Here is a 20,358-nt window from a genome sequence, read left to right as displayed (position 1 = left end):
GTAGAGGTGGGGGTTCCTCGCATGATAGAGAGGGTGCACAGCGTGATCCAAATCTCCCACCAAGATCCTTGGCCAGACCTATGGTGGAGCATGTTATTATTCCTTCCATTGTGAAGGAGAGTATTGAGGTCAAAACTCTAGAATCGATTAGCTCACTCACTCAGACCCTTATACAGTATGCTAGGCCTCTAGTAGAGGGTGATGCGAGTGATGATGTTGATTCTTCTAGGCATTGAGTTCCAGCTCATTTTTGTCGATCTTGTGGTTCTCTTTGCACTTATGATCCTAATAGTTCTGAGAATGCACGTGCACGAGCGGAGTTTGCTACAAAGAACATTGACATGACAAAATCCTTGTTGGACGAACCATTTGGCATTCATACCCAGGTGAATTTCATTACAAGTTCATTTCAATCTTTTTATTAGATCTTATATGTAAATTTGAGAATATATCTAAATTAGTAAATTATTATGATAAAAAATCAGGGTCAAGTGTTCACAATACTAGCAACATTCCTGCAGCACCCTTTTTCACTACTTCGTCGACTCCACAGGTATACAACGAGTGAAAAAATATAATTATTATATGTAGATAGTTGAACCTTATGTGAATGATTTTCTAATTACTAATTTTGGATGTCAAATATTTTGATGCTAGAGATTCAACATCAACACCTCGTAGTGTATTTCATCGACAATCTTTCACCAAGGTAAACAATTTATCTTTAATGTTGTTATTAAATAATATAGATAGTTTTAGCGATTAATCAATATACTTTGTTTAATTTTTAGATGTTGACATCAGAGACTACTCCTGTTGTCCGTGCGTCAATGGAGCACGGTGTCGCTGTAGCAGTAGCAAGTTCAACTGCTTTAACAAAAGTATGAGACAAGTTTGTAAATTTAGTAAATTTAGCATTAGATTTGTTATCTTAATAATATGTTATTGAAAATTTAACAACACTTGTATTTAGTTTAATTTATATTGTGATGCTTACAGGAGGGGCTTGTCACTCGAGATCGGTGTAAGGATGAAGAGGGAGATAGCTCGAGGGATAGGAGAATAAGGAAATTGTTAGAGCTAGAGAGGGGAGGGACAAAGAAGAGTATGTATCTATTCCACATTTGGCACACGCCAAATAGGGAGAGTGCCAAATGTGTACATAGAAACCCCCATCTCACCTCTCCCTTCTTTATCTCCCTTCCCTCATAGTTCTATCTCTCTCTATGAACTAGATCTCATATTCTCTCTCTCCCCTTACCTCTTCTCAGGCTCTTCATTCTTATAGATACATACTCTTCTTTGTCCCTCCCCTTTCTAGCTCTCACAATTCCCTTATTCTCCTATCCCTCGAGCTATCTCCCTCTTCATCCTTATTTGGCGCGTGCCAAATGTGGAATATGGACCACATTTGGCGCACGCCAAATGGAATATCCATTCATCACATTTGGCGCATGCCAAATAGGGCGGCGCAATATTTGGTGCATGCCACCAAATGGCCAGCTTTGGGAAACACCAAACCTATGGTTTGGATTTGCCTTGGGCATCCAACCCAAAGGTTTGGACGCCCATTTCAAGCTAGAGACGTGTTTTTGTCAGAACATTGAAAATTTTGACATATTTTTGGTCGTGCTCTCTGTCAAGTTTGCACGTGTTTCAATGAAGTTTTAAAAAATACCATGGTAAACTTGAGCTCCCTCTTAGCTATCCAAAAATGTGTTTTATTTTAAATTTTGATTTCGTTAAGTCTTTCATCTATAATTTCTTTTGTTAGTGTGTCTGTTTTTTGTCAAAAACCAACATACACTATTTTGGGTATAGATTTTTACACGTTCATCATATTTTGAAAAAAATTACATTTTTAGAATCTAAACTGCATTCTGCACAATTTAAAAAAAAGTTTTAATTTTTTATTTGTTTTCAATGATTTTAGGGGGGAGCATGCTCAAATTTCTGATTTTCAGGATGTGTCCACTTCGAAAATTAGTAAAAAATCATATACTAATTAAAAAATTAGCTTAAAATTCTGGCATAAACTGCAAGGTGTTAGCTAATATCTCACAGAAGCGATTTTAAAAATTCTAAAAAAAAGTTAACATTTTAGGGGGGCCACAACAGATGCTATGTTATGTTTTTTGCATAAAAATAGGACCACTTTTTGTGGTCCCCCTTTTTGAAGCCCTTAATCTCCACCATTTTCAAAAAAAATTAGTAGTTTAGAAAGTAGACTCGAAGCACTCTGACTCTTGTTCTTGTTGTAACTTCAAATTATTAGTATGTATATTTCTCCCCTCTTCCTCATGTGAATCCTATTCAGGGGGACCTCACTCGGTCTCCCTTTTAGAGTTGGTTTGAAGTGGGTGCTCTTCATAGATCAAGAATACATGAGGGGGACTCTTCCATATGTTTTCTCCTATAGGTCTTATGCTTTCTAGTATAGAGGTTAGTTTTGCATATCCTATGGTAGTAGCTTCTACTATTTATAGTTATCATGATCCTATTGAGGTGGGTTGTGTGGTTAGTCTTTTCCTAGTCTTCGTGATATGGACTATTTTGGGAGTTTTGTTCCTCCTGAATCTATTGAGGTGGCTTCAATTCATGAGCTTGCAATTTCTTCATCTTTGACTTGGTTCCTTCTGCCCTCGAAGTGCTGGCATTATTTCTTCTCTCCACTTGTCTCAACTTATAGTTGTATAAGGTTCATGGGTCCCTTTCAAAACCCTTTATTTTGTTTACCTATTCCTTGGAAGTGTTCTTTTTGGTCAAAGGTGTTTCTGGTTCTTATTTTCAAGGTCTCTTCCTACTACTTGCTACACTTCTTTCTTACTCAAGGCATCTTTGGGTTTAGGTTTCAAGGTCCTCTTGAAAATGCACATGTTTTGTATGAGATGATTTAGTTGACTCTTGTCGATTCGTTGTTCCAATCAAAAGCTTCTTGTTCTCCAAAAAAGCTTCTGATCTTTTTTGGGTCTTCTAGTTGTCTCACTACTTGTGAGATCCCTCTCTTCCGCTTTTTGGCTTTTATGTAAGGGATCAGGGTGATAGACTTATAAAGCACTGAGAGGGGGGTTGAATCAGTGATAGCAAAAACAATAACACTTTAAACCCGGACCGGTAAAAATAATTAACCAGTTTACTTAAAACTTTGCATGCAATCCAAAGTCTTATAAAATCATTCACAACAAGTAAAACATTCACCATAACACAAGTGTTTATACATAGAAAACCCAACTGGGAAAAACCACAGTGTGATGGGACTCACAAGTTAACTATCTGTAGAAATAGATAACTAACTGGTTAAGGTCTACAAAATGCTCTGTTAGGAGCGAATCATATTAAAGATCCCAAAGCCCTCATAGGAGCTATACCTGGTTAAAGGTAGGACCCTGTTAGGAGTAACCTCGGTAGAGGATTTCAAACCCAAACTTATGGATCACTTGGTTAAAGGATTTGTACAATGAAGCTTGTTAGAGCTTACCCGGTTAGGGGATTTAACTGTTGTAGTGATTAGAAAACAAAAGGTGGTATGATCTAGAAATAACACATCTTGCTAGTATAGATTCTCTTCTACTCAATCAATATTGCATCACCAACATACTCTACAACTCCTTCAATAAATTGCATCAACTCTAACTCATAACATCACTTGTATCTTGCATTCAAAATAGTTCATCAAAATATCTTTTTATAGACATTAGATTTCATGTCGGCTCAAGAACCTCATAACAATTTCCTAGGTTCGGTTTATCTAGGCAATCTTTCATAACACATCACAAATCACCACCAAAACTATCGATTAGAGATAACTCATCACAACCGGTGATAACTCATCACACAATCAGTGAAACCGGTTGGAACATCGATATCAGTTAAGTGTTAACCACTTCCAACTCATATATCGATTGTCCTCCATTCACCTCGTTGTCATTTTTTTTGTATCTCCAAATTGGTGTCAGTGGAATTGACCAAAACCAAATGTCATTCCTAAATATACCGGTTATCTACAGATACCGGTTTAGACACCTTCATATAGGTTATACTTCTCTATACAAATGATACCGGTTTACAATACAAAGACTTAGGAGTAGTATCGGTTTGTCTTAACTAAGATGACTATGACAATATGAGCATATGTGTGTGTGTATGTGCTATCAATGACAACACATAAATTCATCTAATACAAAAATCATCATCAATCCAATATGGGGGCTTCCTCGATTTCAGCTAGTCAGGTTCTAACTAATTTGAAACAGTTAATTAAGATTGATTGCTTAATATTTTGCATACCTTTTTTTCATTATTGTCATTGTTAAGCTTGAAGTCTAAGCATAGAAGGTAGACATAGTCAATTGAATTATTTAGGAAGATGAGAATAACTAGTATTGAAATTTCAAGTCGAATGAATGGATTTACTTTGAAATTATATCATAATGGTATGATGAAAGAATAAGGATCTTGTCAACTACTGAGAGGGAGGTGAATCAGTAGATAGAAAACTAGATACACTTTCACCAAACTCAAAATCTTCCTCTCAAGACAAACATTAACCTGATTGGTTTTATCTTTGAACTTCAAATGCAATAATACTAGCAAGATTAACCACTTGACTGTTATAACAGATAACTGTAAAACAACTTGAAACTTACAAAACCTTTTATCTTAATCACTCAAATACTTAGCTTGACAGTACTTAAAACATGTATCAGTTTGTTGTCGGTTGTCATAACAAATCAAAGTGGATTTAGTTGTTAAGCAATTCAACAATAAACATAACCACAAAAACATTCACCACTTGACACAATATTTTTGACGTGGAAACCCAAATGGGAAAAACCACGGTGGGGATGAATACCTACAAGTATTTTGAACTCTTCTGAAATTTTCCCTGTTAGGAGCTTAAGCTTTTTAAATCTTTTACAAAAAGTCATGTTAAGAACATATCCTGTTAGGGACCACCCAGTTAAGGGATTGACTATAATGCCCTATTAAAAGCAATACCCTATAAGGAGTAACCTCAGAGGAGGATTTAGAATCCAAGCTAATGGATCACCTGGTTAGAGGATTTGAATAAAAAAGCTTGTTAGAGCTTACCCGGTTAGGGGGATTTAACAGTTGTAATTGTTAGAAAACAACAAGGGTTTACTGGTATGTTTGAATAGCACTACACTTGCTTGTTCGGATCCTTTTCATGCTCATATCTGCCATTATACATATTGCAGATACATTATCAGATTTGACAACCACTCTCTCACTCTCAACTACAACCTTGCCAACACTAAAACAAAACAACTCATCGACCTTATAAACAAATCATCAGGTCGATAACACATCACAAACCAAATCATCTCATAGAGATTACAAACAAGTCGGTTCAAGTATGACAGTTGGATTACATAGTAAATAACATAGAAATCAATGTACATCACTCAAGATATTCTTGACCAATCCTTGATTACCGCTTCAACAAACTCTAGAACTCATCACACGGTTTGCATTAGATGCAATGAACTTTCTCAATCCCAAGATAGAAATAGTTGTCTCTACGCGCCAAGAAAACTTTAAAACATTCAGCAATCAACATGCATGCATGTCATAATCTTTTTCGTTCACCATTGATCATAATCTGCTTCAACTCCATCAGTTAGGGTTTGGACATCTTCTACAGGTAGGGTTATCGGTTCAACTCTCCATAACCTAGGTAATATCGGTTTCCAATACTAACTCCTCCTACCAGTTGCATTACCCTTTGCTAGCTCCTTCTACCAATTTGCAATACAACACATAACATTATTGAAATATCATAACAACATCATAAGCTGATATCATAACATCATAACTAGTTATCGACATCAATGATGACATAACATATCATTCATGCAAATGCCAACGATCTCTCCCTTTGGCATTGATGGCAATACAAATATCAATACCCTTGACTGTGATGATGTGTATAGAAATCTTGGTTTACATTTTACCATGCACTCTCCTTGTCTTCAGCTGGTAGTTGGTTGTAGATCTTCTATCTGTCAATCATACAATTCTTCTCCCAAATAATCACATAGTCTGTCTCCCCCTTTGACAACAATGCCAAAGTGGAAGCAAAACATGCAATGTCAAACTTCACTAGATCAACATCAACCTGAAACTGATGCTCCCCCTATGGAATATATCCACTCTACACCAATCCTGCTGTAAAATTTCGCAAGTAGCTTTGGGACTGATGTATTCCTACATCATGTTGAATTGACTTCATGAAGGGTACAACCCCTAGCTGACTTCTAAGATACTCAAAAGTAGTCTTAGGCAGAGGTTTAGTAAAGATATCTGCAAGCTGCTCCTTTGTAGAAACATGCTCCAATATCACATCTTTACTCTGTACTTTTTCTCTCAAGAAATTATACTTCAATTCAATATACTTGGTTCATGCATGAAAAACAGGGTTCATCCAGATAGCCTGGGTACAATTCATATAAGCTGCAACATACTCAGCTTCAGTAGTATACTGAGATATGCAACTCTTCTTCTTGCTACTCCAAGATACAAGCCTTCCTCCAAGAAAGAAAGCTCCATCGGTTGTGCTTTTTCTATCATCAACATTACCTTCGAATCAAAGTTACCTGTATATGGATACAATAAACCATAGTCAACAGTACCTTTCAAATATCTGAATATTCTCTTGGTTCCTATATGATGTCTTAACGGGTCGTATGGTGTCCTAAGGGGTCATATGGTGTTCTAACACGTGTGACCCCATTACGACCCCGAAGACATGTAACGATACCATACGACCACTTACCACACGACATGACCCCTTAGGACCATATGATATCTTAAGGGGTCGTATGATGTCCTAAGGGGTCATATGGTTTTCTAACACACGTGCAGACCCATTAGGACCCCACAAGACCCCTAACGATACCATATGACCCCTTAGCATACCACATGACCCCTTAGGACCATATGACGTCCTAAGGGGTCGTATCGTGTCCTAAGGGGTCATATGGTGTTCTAACACGTGTGTGGCCCCATTAGAACCCTAAAGACCTGTAACAATGCCATACGACCCCTTAGCACACGACATGAGCCCATAGGACCATGTGATATGTTAAGGTGTCATATGATGTCCTAAGGGGTCATATGATGTCCTAAGGGGTCATATGATGTTCTAACACATGTACAAACCCATTAGGACCCCACATGACCCCCAATGATACCATATGACCCCATAGGACCATGTATGATATCCTAAGGGGTCATATGGTGTAGTAAGGGATCATATAGTGTTGTAACACATGCATGGCCCAATTGGGGCCCCATAAGACCCCTAATGACACCATATGACCCATTATCATAACACATGACCCCTTAGGAGCATATGATGTTCTAAGGGGTCATATGGTGTCATAAGGGGTCATATGGTGTTTGTTACCCTCCATAGTTTTGCTTGCACTATGTCTCTCGCGTCCTCAAATAAGGAGTGTTTATTCAGTCTTACCTTGTATAATTCTCATTTTTTGTCGTGTTGACGTTTTTCTTGAACTTGAACCTGTCGGTTGAACCTCTACAAAGTTCAAAGTTCGAGTTCAACTCGAGTAGGTTGTATCGCAGCTTTAGTTTTATGAGTGTAAGGTCTTTGTAATTTTTGGTCATTGAACTTGAACTTTGAACCTTCTTTGGTTCAAGGTTCAAGGTTCAAAGGTTAAACACGCAGCTAAATGTGAAGACAAAGTGATTAATGAAGCATATTTGGGCAAAGTCTGTAATTTTGAACCTTCTGATTTAACCCCATGGGTTCAAGGTTCAAGGTTCAACGTTCAAGGTTCAAGGTTCACAGGTTCACAGGTTCAAATTTAGAGTTCAAAGATTCATCAGATTAAACAGATGCAGGTTCAAAGTGTGTGAGTTCAAAATTCAGTGAGTTTAATAATCCAATAACATTGGCATGAGTTGTAATATAACATGTTGATTTACCAAGCAAGCTGATAATGGTGATTTGTCTAAGTCTTGATGTATTTTGGAGGTGCTCCTGGAGCTGATTAATGTCAGTTTTAATGGCAGGGATGTTTTCAAAAATGATCACCGAGCTGAGAGTAAAAGTGTTTGGATGACTTTCGAGATAGACAAACTAACACATACAAATTCCAACCTTCATGTTACAAAGGAAGATTCGGCTTCTTGAAAGTGGAATTTAGTTATTAATCCATATGTTGATAACCAAAGGATAGCAGTTGATAACAATTTCAAAGAATTGTTTCAGCAGCACTGTATTACAAACAATCTAAAGAGTTACAATCCTCCTCTATTCTAAAGAGAGCTTTCTCTTAAAATAGAGCTCATTCCTTCAAATGGAAGCTCAAAGTGGTGATCCATATGTAAGTTTTGGAATGTATATTGTTTGTAGTTTTCAATGAAACCTGTAACCATGAATTTTCTGAGACAGAAAAATCAGTCTATGTGCAAGGGGCATAACTCTCAATTCAACTGTTGAATCTTGATGAATTTTTGATATGTTTTAGAAAACCTAGTTTTCTAAATCCTCACTGGAGATATTTCTAACATTATGTCCGGTTTGTAAGATATGGATAACAAAGCACAGTACTATCAAAATTGTCAATGAGACTCACATTAATTGGGAGATACTTAGGTTTTTACTCATATAAACTCAAACACTAAGGAAAGTGGGCAAGTATTTTCACCTATAAGTGAAAAAGTATTCACCGATACTAGCAAGGGCAATTATGCATTAGAATATTTGAGCTTTAAATCCCTAAAGGTGATAATTGTATTCACGGGAATGTTAAGTGAGAAGAATATCAAGGATCTTGAGATATCCAAAGCCGCTATCACCTCATTGTTTATGAATCCCCGCACTAGTTAACTCGTAGATCCCAAAAAAAAAAAACTTTCTATTAAATGGTGCACAAATGATGTTATTGTGAAAAACTTTTGGGATCATTGGTGGATGGTTTTTGACAAACCACCCAACAACAATCTCAATGTCCACTTCTATTTCACAAAATGATTGTATGCTGAGTTTGTTTTACGCAAACATGTTAACTACTTTGACATCCAACCTTTCCAAGGTGTAGGTTTAGGTATGCCCCAAAATAGACCTAGGGCAGTCACAGTAGTCCAGGGCCCATATGTCCCCCCTCCTCCTATTGATCCCCCACCTGCAGTGTAGCATCCTGATATCATTTATGAGGCGGCTTCACAAACCATATCGGCTATTCACTCTTTGAGTAGCCTTTTGGTTTCTCAGGCTGGGTCAGTAGCTCAGCCTACTCTTGATGGTAGTTGTGCAACTGGTGGCGTTGACATGTCATCCTTGGCTCCACACATATGTGTGCCCCATAGTTGTGTCATGTGTGGGCACGTATGCTTGGGTCCAGTTGGACAGCCCGTTGATCCTTGGACGACCCCTTAGGACAGCATATGACCCATAACGACATAATTTTGTGTCTTAAGGGGTCATATGGTGTCCTAGGACACCATATGATGCCTATGAACACCATATGACCCCTAAACCCTAAACCCTAAACCCCTTTAAGACATCATATGACCCCTTAGCACACCATATGACCCCTAATGACACCATATTGGGTCTCTTTGGGTCATATTGTGTCCTAAGGGGTCATATTATGTCCTACGACCCCTTAGGACATGATATCACCCATAACGACACAATTTGGTGTCTTAAGGGGTCATATGGTGTCCTAGGACACCATACGATGCCTAACGACACCATATGGTGTCATAAGGGGTCGTATGTTGTCCTTAGGGGTCATATGGTTTCCCATGAACCCTTATGACCCCTTAGGACACCCTATGACCCCTAATGACACCATATTGGGTCGCTTTGGGCCATATTGTGTCCTAAGGGGTCATATTGTGTCCTACAACCCGTTAGGACACCATATGACCCATAACGACACAATTTGGTGTCTTAAGGTGTCATATGGTGTCCTAGGACACCATATGACCCCTAACAACACCATATGGTGTCATAAGGGGTCTTATCTTGTCCTTAGGGGTCATATGGTGTCCCATGAACCCTTATGACCCCTTAGGACACCATATGACCCATTATGGCACCATATTGGCTTGCTTTGGGCCCTATGGTGTCCTAAGGGGTCATATTATGTCCTGCAACCCCTTAGGATACCATATGACCCCTAACGACACCATATGGTGTCATAAGGGGTCCTATGGTGTCCTACGACCCCTTAGGACACCATATGACCCCTTAAGACACCATATTTGGTCGTTATGGGTCATATTGTGTCCTAATGGGTCATATTGTGTCATATGACCCCTTTAAAACATCATATGACCCCTTAGGACACCATATGACCCCTAATGACACCATATTGGGTCGCTTTGGGTCATATTGTGTCCTAATGGGTCATATTGTGTCCTACGACCCCTTAGGACACCATATGACCCATAACGACATAATTTGGTGTCTTAAGGGGTCATATGGTGTCCTAGGACACCATCTGACCCCTATGGACACCATATGACTGCTACGACACCATATGGTGTCATAAGGGGTCGTATGTTGTCCTTAGGGGTCATATGGTGTCCCATAAACCCTTATGACCCCTTAGGACACCATATCACCCCTGATGACACCATATTGGGTCACTTTGAGTCATATTGTGTCCTAAGGGGTCATATTGCATCCTACGACCCCTTAGGACACCATATGACCCCTAACGACACCATATGGTGTCATAGGGGGTTCTATGGTCTCGTACGACCCCTTAGGACACCATATGACCCCTTAAGACACCATATTTGGTTGTTATGGGTCATATTGTGTCATATGACCCCTTTAAGATATCATATGACCCCTTAGGACACCATATGACCCCTAATGACACCATATTGGGTTGCTTTGGGTCATATTGTGCCCTAAGGGGTCATATTGTGTCCTACGACCCCTTAGGACACCATATGACCCATAACGACACAATTTGGTGTCTTAAGGGGTCATATGGTGTCCTAGGACACCATATGACCCCTAAGGACACCATATGACCCCTAATAACACCATATGGTGTCATAAGGGGTCTTATGTTATCCTTAGGGGTCATATGGTGTCCCATGAACCCTTATGCCCCTTAGGACACCATATGACCTGTTATGACACCATATTACGTCGCTTTCGATCCTATAGTGTCCTAAGGGGTCATATTATGTCCTACGACCCCTTAGGACACCATATGATCCCTAACGACACCATGTGGTGTCATAAGGGATCCTATGGTGTCCTACGACCCCTTAGGACATCATATGGTGTCATAACGATACAATTTGGTGTCTTAAGGGGTCATATGGTGTCCTAGGACACCATATGACCCCTAACAACACCATATGGTGTCATAAGGGGTCATATATTGTCCTTAGGGGTCATATGGTGTCCCATGAACCCTTATGACCCCTGAGGACACCATACGACCCGTTATGACACCATATTGGGTCGCTTTGGGTCCTATGGTGTCCTAAGGGGTCATATTATGTCCTACGACCCCTTAGGACACCATATGATCCCTAACGACACCATATGGTGTCATAAGGGGTCCTATGGTGTCCTACGACCCCTTAGGACAGCATATGACCAATAACGACACAATTTGGTGTCTTAAGGGGTCATATGGTGTCCTAGGACACTATATGATGCCTATGGACACCATATGACCCCTAACGACACCATATGGTGTCATAAGGGGTCATGTGTTGTCCTTAGGGGTCATATGGTGTCCTATGAACCCTTATGACCCCTTAGGAAACCATACGACCCGTTATGACACCATATTGAGTCGCTTTGGGTCTTATGGTGTTCTAAGGGGTCATATTATGTCCTACGACCCCTTAGGACACCATATGACCCCTAACAACACCATATGGTGTCATAAGGGGTCCTATGGTGTCCATAGGGGTCATATGGTGTCCTACGACCCCTTAGAACACCATATGATCCCTTGAGACACCATATTTGGTCATTATGGGTCATATTGTGTCATGGTGGGTCATATTGTGTCATATGACCCCTTTAAGACATTATATGACCCCTTAGGACACCATATGACCCCTAATGACACCATATTGGGTCACTTTGGGTCATATTGTGTCCTAAGGGGTCATATTGTGTCCTATGATCCCTTACGACACCATATCACCCATAACGACACAATTTGGTGTCTTAAGGGGTCATATGGTGTCCTAGGACACCATATGACCCCTAACGACGCCATATGGTGTCGTAAGGGGTCGTATGTTGTCCTTAGGGGTCATATGGTGTCCCATGAACCCTTATGACCCCTTAGGACACCATATGACCCATTATGACACCATATTGGGTCGCTTTGGGTCCTATGGTGTCTTAATCTCTCTCTCTCCCCTAATCTCTCTCTCTCTCTCTCTCTCTCCCCTAATCTCTCTCTCTCTCTCTCTCTCTCTCTCTCTCTCTCTCTCTCTCTCTCTCTCTCTCAGGACCATGTATGATATCCCTCTCACCCTCTCTCTTTTTGTGGACCCATTCGGACCCCTTAGGATCATGTATGATATCCCTCTCACCCTCTCTCTTTTTCTCTCCCTCCCTCCACACTCTTTCTCTATCCCTCCCCCTTCTATCTCCCTTCCTTTACTATCCTCTCACTCTCCCCCTCTCTCTCTCTCCCTCCCTATCCCCACTCTTTCTCTCTATCTCCCTTTCCCTCACTCCCCTTACCATCCCCCTCTCTCTCACCCTCTCTCTTTCTCTCTCCCTCCCTCCCCACTCTTTCTCTCTCCCTCCCCCCTTCTATCTCCCTTCCTTTCCCATCATCTCTCTCTCTCTCTCTCTCTCTCTCTCTCTCTCTCTCTCTCTCTCTCTCTCTCTCTCCCTAATATCATATACTAATGTATTTATAAATTAATATATTAATATATTAATAAACATTAGATTAAATTTTAGTTAGAGAATTTACTTATTAAAATCGGATATCCGATTTTTGTACTCAAATTTTCAAATTTCAAATTCCGGCTCGGGGATGCTTTGGTATTTGGCTTGGAAGTGAAAGGCCTAGAAAGTCAACTGAAAAAAACGTGTTTTTCAGTATTCCTTGATTTTCCAGACTTTACACTAGTGGCTGACGACTTTTTTTGTAGCCAAAATTGATAAAACAAAAAGGGTTTTTTAAGGACGTTCCCAGCTTTCCAACAATATAAGGCTTGTCTTATTTCGATTTTAATAAATAATTATTATTTATTTTCTAATTGAATTCTGACAATAGTCCTGATTGATAGACTGATTGAAAAACACTCATAACTTTCAAACGGTATATCATTTTTTGAATCTGAAACATGCACCACATCCTATGCTTCATCTACTATAGGGAAAAAAAAAATTAAAAAAATTCGTAAGGTTTTGACCAAGTTAAGGTGGTCAGACGTAGGAGTTTCTAAATTTCTGAAAAGTTGTAGTAAAAAATTCATAATTAATTATTTACTTTATAAAAAATTAACAAAACATATGTGTCACATCCGGACATGAGTCTAATACTTATATTATAAATATTATAAAAAAATATTATGATTTGATTGTGATTAGGGCGATCAAACCTACATCTACTTCTTATTTTTTTCCTGAAATTTTCGTACCACTGCATTGAAATTTGAAATTTTCATCAAATACGATTTATTTTTTCCAAAAAACAACTAGTAGCTTAGAAACTATATTCAATTTTCTATATATTCTCTTCTTACATATTTTAAAAATAATGTTCACAACTTATTCAAATTTTCATGTCAAGTTGCATAACTCTGATTTTCTGAAATTTCATTGCCACTTAAGGGCTTGTTTTGGCACACCATGATCCTGCACATACCCACCTATCACATTCTTATTCATCGGTCTGGGTACTAGGGTTCATGTGTTATTCTCAATTTGATCTAGCTCCTCCTCCATAGCTTTGATCCCATGATCATCACCAAATGCTTCCTTGGTTGTTCTAGGCTCAATAGTGGAGATCATGCAAGAATTCTCTTTGATTCTTCTTCCAGTTAGCACTCCAGCATTTTTATCTCCAATAATCTAGTCAGGATTATGATTGAGTCTCACATACCTTAGAATAATATGATCATTATCTTCGGGTTCTTCTTTGTTATCATCATCAGATTCTAATTCAACCTGTTCCGCTTGGACTGGCACATCAACATTCTCTTTACCAGTTTCATGTTTCACCGGTTATGGCTCCAAAAACAGAATGCAAGGATCTTCTTCCTTTTTCTCCACATTGGCTTCCCTTGAGACTTCGGGATTCTCATCCACTCGAACATCAGCACTTTCAATGATTCTCTGAGTTTGGTTGTTGTAACATTTATAGGCCTTACTCTTGGTGGAGTAACCAAGAAATATGCCTTCATCACTCTTAGCCTCAAACTTGCTGACATAGTCATCTCTTTTAACAAAACATTTATTGTCAAATATCTTGAAATAACTGACATTAGGTGATCCAACATACCAGTATTCATAAGGATTATTGTCCTTACCTCTTTTTACCAGAATCTGGTTCATAATGTAGACAATTGTACTGATAGCTTCTCTCCATAAAGTCTTTTCTACACCTCCTTGAATCAACATCATTCTAGCAGCTTCAACAATTGGCGTGTTGTTTCTCTCTACAATACCATTATGTTGTGGTGTCCTCGGTGCAAAAAGTTGTCTTTTGATGCCATTTGCTTCACAATACCTAGTGAATTCCTCAGAAGTAAATTCATTGCCTTGATCTGTCCTTAAAAACTTTATCTTCATGCCACTTTCCTTTTCTGTTAAGGCTCTGAATGCCTTGAATTTACTAAAATCTTCAGACTTATCCTTCAGGAATGTGACCCACATCATTCTTGAACAATCATCAGCCAAGATCATAAAATATCTATCACCTTGAATGCTTTTAGTCCTTATGGGTCCACGAAGATCTGTATGAACCAGATCTAACAAGTGTTCTGCAAAGAAGGACTTGCTCTTGAAAGTTGAGGTTTTCATTTTTCCCAATTGACATTCCTTACATAGAGCATTTACCGGTTTGTCTAATTGTGGCAAACCTCTCACAGACTTGAACTTACTCACTTTAACAATGTTATCAAATTTTATATGACAAAATCTCCTATGCCAAAGCCAACTATCATCTATCTTAGCAATTAAATAATTGTTGACTTTAGGCTTCAGGTGAAACAAGTTACCTTTAGTCTGCTTGTCGATTGCAATTAGTTCACCTTTGCTCCCATAGATTTTGCACATACCATTCTTAAATTCCAATGGATAACCTTTGTCATTGAGTTGTGCAACACTCAAAAGATTGTGCTTTAATCCTTCAACTCAGTAGACATCATTTGCACTGCTCTTTCTATTAATAGAAATAGTTCCCTTACATTTTACCATGTAGGGTGAGTCATTACCGAATCTCACAACTCCTCCATCAAATTCCTTTAGAGAAAGAAATTTGGTCTGGTCACCGGTCATGTGGTGTGAACAACCACTATCAATGATCCAATCATCAGAACTATCCATTTGAGACACTAATGCCTTCTGATCAGATGTCTCCTCTTTAATGGCAACAAAGATAATGTCTTCATTAGCATCACCATCAGTTTCCTCATCATTGATACCACCATCAACAGCAATAAGACAATCTCTTTTGCCTTTCCCTTTGTACTTCTTGAACTTGTCTCGCTTATGCTCATTGTCATCATTAGGACAGTTAGCTGCAATGTGTCCTATCTTATTAAAAGCAAAGCATTTCAAAGGTAGTTTACCTCTATACTTATCGATACCTCTAGGCAACTACTTAGCCAACAATGCTTCTAGCTCAACAAGACTGTTTTCATCATCAGTAGCTCTCTTGGATCTAGATTGATAATAGTGACTTACATTTCTACCTTTTCTTACAAATAGAAACTTAAGCTCTAAATGCAAACTCAGATTTCTGAGCACTACCATCATAACCATTTAGTTCAAAAGCAGTAAGCTTACCAATGATGGAATCCAGAGTTATCTTAGTTTTATCAATTGACTTTAGCTCCTGAATGGCTGCAACTCAGATAGCGTAGACTAGTAGTAGGGTCCTCGACACCTTGCTAATCACTGTGGCATATTCAACTTTACCACCAGCACTCTTGATCTCACAGACTATCTCTTTTATCCTCTGACCATATTGTTCGATATTTTCACCTTCAGCCATCTACATGTCATCGAATTTACCTCTTAGACTCTCTTCTTTGGAAATCTTCACATGATCATCATCGTTGTAGATTTCTTCAAGTTTATTCCATACTTGAAAAGCAGTATCCAGACCATGGACATCAACATATTTTGCATCAGACAAAGAATTGATAATAGCTTCTAGAGCTTGATTGTTTTCTTGTTGCTCTTCCTTCTGATCATCAGTCATAGTCCCACTAGGTGCAGCATATTGATTAACAACATGTTCCTTGTATTGACTACCAAGACTCTTGATATAAATTTTCATTCTGTCACTCCATATCCTTTAGTTTTCTCTGTTAAACTTCGGACCTTCCTTCTTCATCATGATCTACAAGATCTTTACCTCAAGTTGTAAGGCTTTGACCACAAAGGACCTGAATAGCTCTGATACCAATTGATAGTATGATGAAAGAATAACGATCCGGTCAACTACTGAGACGGGGGGTGAATCAGTAGATAGAAAACTAGATACACATTCACCAAACTTAAAATCTTCCTCTCAAGACAAACATTAAACTGATTGGTTTTATCTCTGAACTTCAAATGCAATAATACTAACAAGATTAACCAGTTGACTGTTATAACAGATAATAGTAAAAAAACTTGAAACTTAAGAAACCTTTTTATCTTAATCACTCAAATACTTAGCTTGACAGTAGTTAAAACATGTATCAGTTTGTTGTCGATTGTCATAATAAATCAAAGTGGATTTAGCAATTAAGCAATTCAACAATAAACATAACCATAAAAACATTCACCACTTGACAAAATATTTTTGACGTGGAAACCCAAATGGGAAAAAACCACGGTGGCGATGAATACCCACAAGTATTCTGAACTCATGTGAAGTTCGCCATGTTGAGAGCTTAAGCCTGTTAAAGCTTTTACAAAAAGTCATGTTAAGAGTAGATCCTGTTAGGGACCACCCAGTTAACGGATTGACTATATTGTCCTATTAAAAGCAATATCCTGTAAGGAGTAACCTCAGTGGAGGATTTAGAATCTGAGCTAAGGGATCACCTAGTTAGAGGATTTGAATAAAGAAGCTTGTTAGAGCTTATCCGGTTAGGGGATTTAACAACTATAATTGTTAGAAAACAACAGGGGTTTGTTGATCTGTTTGAATAGCACTACACTTTCTTGTTCAAAGCCTTTTCATGCTCGTATCTGCCATTACACATGTTGCAGATACATTATCAGGTTCGGCGACCACTCTCTCACTCTCAACTACAACTTTGCCAACATTGAAATAAAAAAACTCATCAACCTTATAAACAAATCATCAGGTCGATAACACATCACAAACCTAATCATCTCATAGAGATTACAAACAAGTCGGTTCAAGTATGACTATTGGATTACATAGTAAATAACATAAAAATCAATGCACATCACTCAAGATATTCTTGACCGCCCCTTGATTACTGCTTCATCGAACTCTGTAACTCATCACACAGTTTACATTAGATGCAATGAACTTGCTCAATCCCAAGACAGAAACAATTGTCTCTACGCGCCAAGAAACATTCAAAACATTCAACAATCAACATGTATACATGTCATAATCTGTGTCGTTCACCATTGATCATAATCTGCTTCAACTCCATCAGTTAGGGTTTGGACATCTTCTACAGGTAGGGTTACCGGTTCAACTCTCTATAGCCTAAGTAATACCGGTTTCCAATACAAATTCCTCCTACCAGTTGCATTACCCTTTGCTAGCTCCTTCTACCGGTTTGCAATACAACACATAACATTATTGCAATATCATAACATTATTATTATAACATCATCATAAGATGATATCATAACATCATAACCGGTTATTGACATCAATGACAACATAACATATCATTCATGAAAATGCCAACATGGATTTACTTTTAAAGTCAATAAAATTTGGGGAGGAGAACGCAAGCAGAACGAACTTGCACAGCAATGGTAAACGCTTACTAGTTCGTTAATTAACGTATTTCGTTATTTGAGCTTGCTTTGCCTTCACAATGTTCATGCGCTTCCTTGTATCACAATTGTTGGTAAGTTTTTCCTTATTAGTCATTACTTTGCCCACAAGTTTTAAGTTTTCATATTTCATTTTTGTGACAAAGGGTAGTGATAGTTGGTTGTTACCATCCCCGAAGCATTCCTCTCAAATCCAAGAAACCTCAGTTGCCACTTTATATATATAGACGTCCTCTCTATACCACAAATTATTATTGCAGTCATATTAATTCATTTTGCTTTTGCACACACTTAGGAAGAAGCCAAATCCAATCTGGCTCAGAGTCATTTTCAAAAGGTTTGCAGGTCGATGCTTAGTCGCTTACAGTGCAGAATGCCTACCACTAATAATGTTATCAACGATGCTGAAACAGTTTTGAACAAAATATGTGATGATCTCAAAGCCCACGAAGACAGATATGATGGTGTAATTGTTGATATAGGGAATATGCAGAATGATGTTTCTCGTTTTGCTGCTTCACTCAAGGCATCACTTTCTCAATGGGCACACTAGGTCAGTGATTCCTTCTTGGTTAACTCTAAAATACAAATCCCTTAGTAATAAATAGTACCTTCAATTCATACTTGTTGGATCGATGGGTATACAGGGGAAGAAAATGATCTAGATTAAAGTGCCTAAGGAACAGGCGAAACTAGTCCCTGTTGCAATTGAGGTCCATTTTCCAAAACATCGCTACTACTATTAATGTGTTTCATTCCAAGCCATTTGTTTACGCTTCAATAGTGTTTGGTGAATTGCAGGTGGGATTTTGGTACCACCATCTGGAGCCTTCATACGTGATGTTAGTGCTTCGGATCCCTCAAACTCCTCCTACCATCCCTGATAATGCTTCACATCAAGTGGGAATCATAAATTTTGTATTCAACGAGGAGAGAGAGGTAAAAACGTAATCCAATTCTTATATACTATAGTTACTCTGCTTAATATTCTCCTCCTGTCCATAGCAATGTAACTGTGAACTGTGAAAAGACATTCACAATTTTGAGTGGTTGTTCGTGTTAACGGGATTTTCTATTCTTACATCACGGGGAAAATGTAAAGTTACTATAATGATTACCCACAAATTTTATTTTAATAGCGGTTGTGGCTTAGTGGTTTGAAGTGAAAAATCTGATACATAAATTATCGTGACAATGACAATATAGGTTCTAGTAGTTCAAGAAAAGTGTGGCCCTTACAAAGATTCTAGGTTGTGGAAGATGCCAACAAGAAGGATTGACCAGGTATCATATTTAAATATCCTCATCAAACTAAATTTATGACACTGGCATTTTTCAGGAACGCCCACTAATGTAATTATCGGCGATTTGTTTCTGATAGGGGGAAGGCATTAAGGAAGGGGTCGTAAGAGAAGTTCAAGAAGAAACAGTGGTAAATGTCACTTAGCTAACCATTTTCCTCTGAACGCGGGATTTTTACCTTCTGTTCAATATAATTTTCAACCTTTTTTTGATAATTTGAAGAATATTTATTCACTTTTACAGATTGATACAAAATTTATCCAAGTGGTACAAAATTTATCCAAGTGGTTGGGTTCATGTAAGCTAACTTGTTTCATGGTTGGTACGAAGAAGGATATGGTTGAAATAGTAATTTTTAGCTCTCTAATAGTTGTGGGTGCATAAATTGCAGGGATGGTCACAATGCCCCTTTCAAAAAAATTGATCTGCTCTTCGTGTGCATGTTGAGATGTGTTTCTTCTAGCATTGTTGCACAAGATATAGAAATTTCAGCAGTCAAGATACATGTTTAAACATATGGTGGTAATTCAATGTCGCTAAACTCAAATTCAATTTGGGTTCAAGCAAAAAAAAAATTATTTTTCAATGGATGGTGATGGAAGAATTTGCATCTCAACCTAAAAACCAACAAAGCAAACTTCTAAAAGATATGATCGGCATGTGTGTTGCCAACATGGAGGGACGATGTAAGGGATTTTTGGGCATTGGGATATCGTCTAACTCACGCAAACCCTCATCTTTTTACTCCGGTGTCGTTGATTCTCAATAATCGGCCTTTGCAAATTTGCAAACATAGACAAAATGGATGTCAGCAACTTATTAAATCCACTGTAATCAGGTCTAGA

Source organism: Cryptomeria japonica, chromosome 7, assembly GCF_030272615.1.
Source record: "Cryptomeria japonica chromosome 7, Sugi_1.0, whole genome shotgun sequence".
Taxonomy (NCBI): domain Eukaryota; kingdom Viridiplantae; phylum Streptophyta; class Pinopsida; order Cupressales; family Cupressaceae; genus Cryptomeria; species Cryptomeria japonica.
This window is presented reverse-complemented; position numbering follows the sequence as displayed.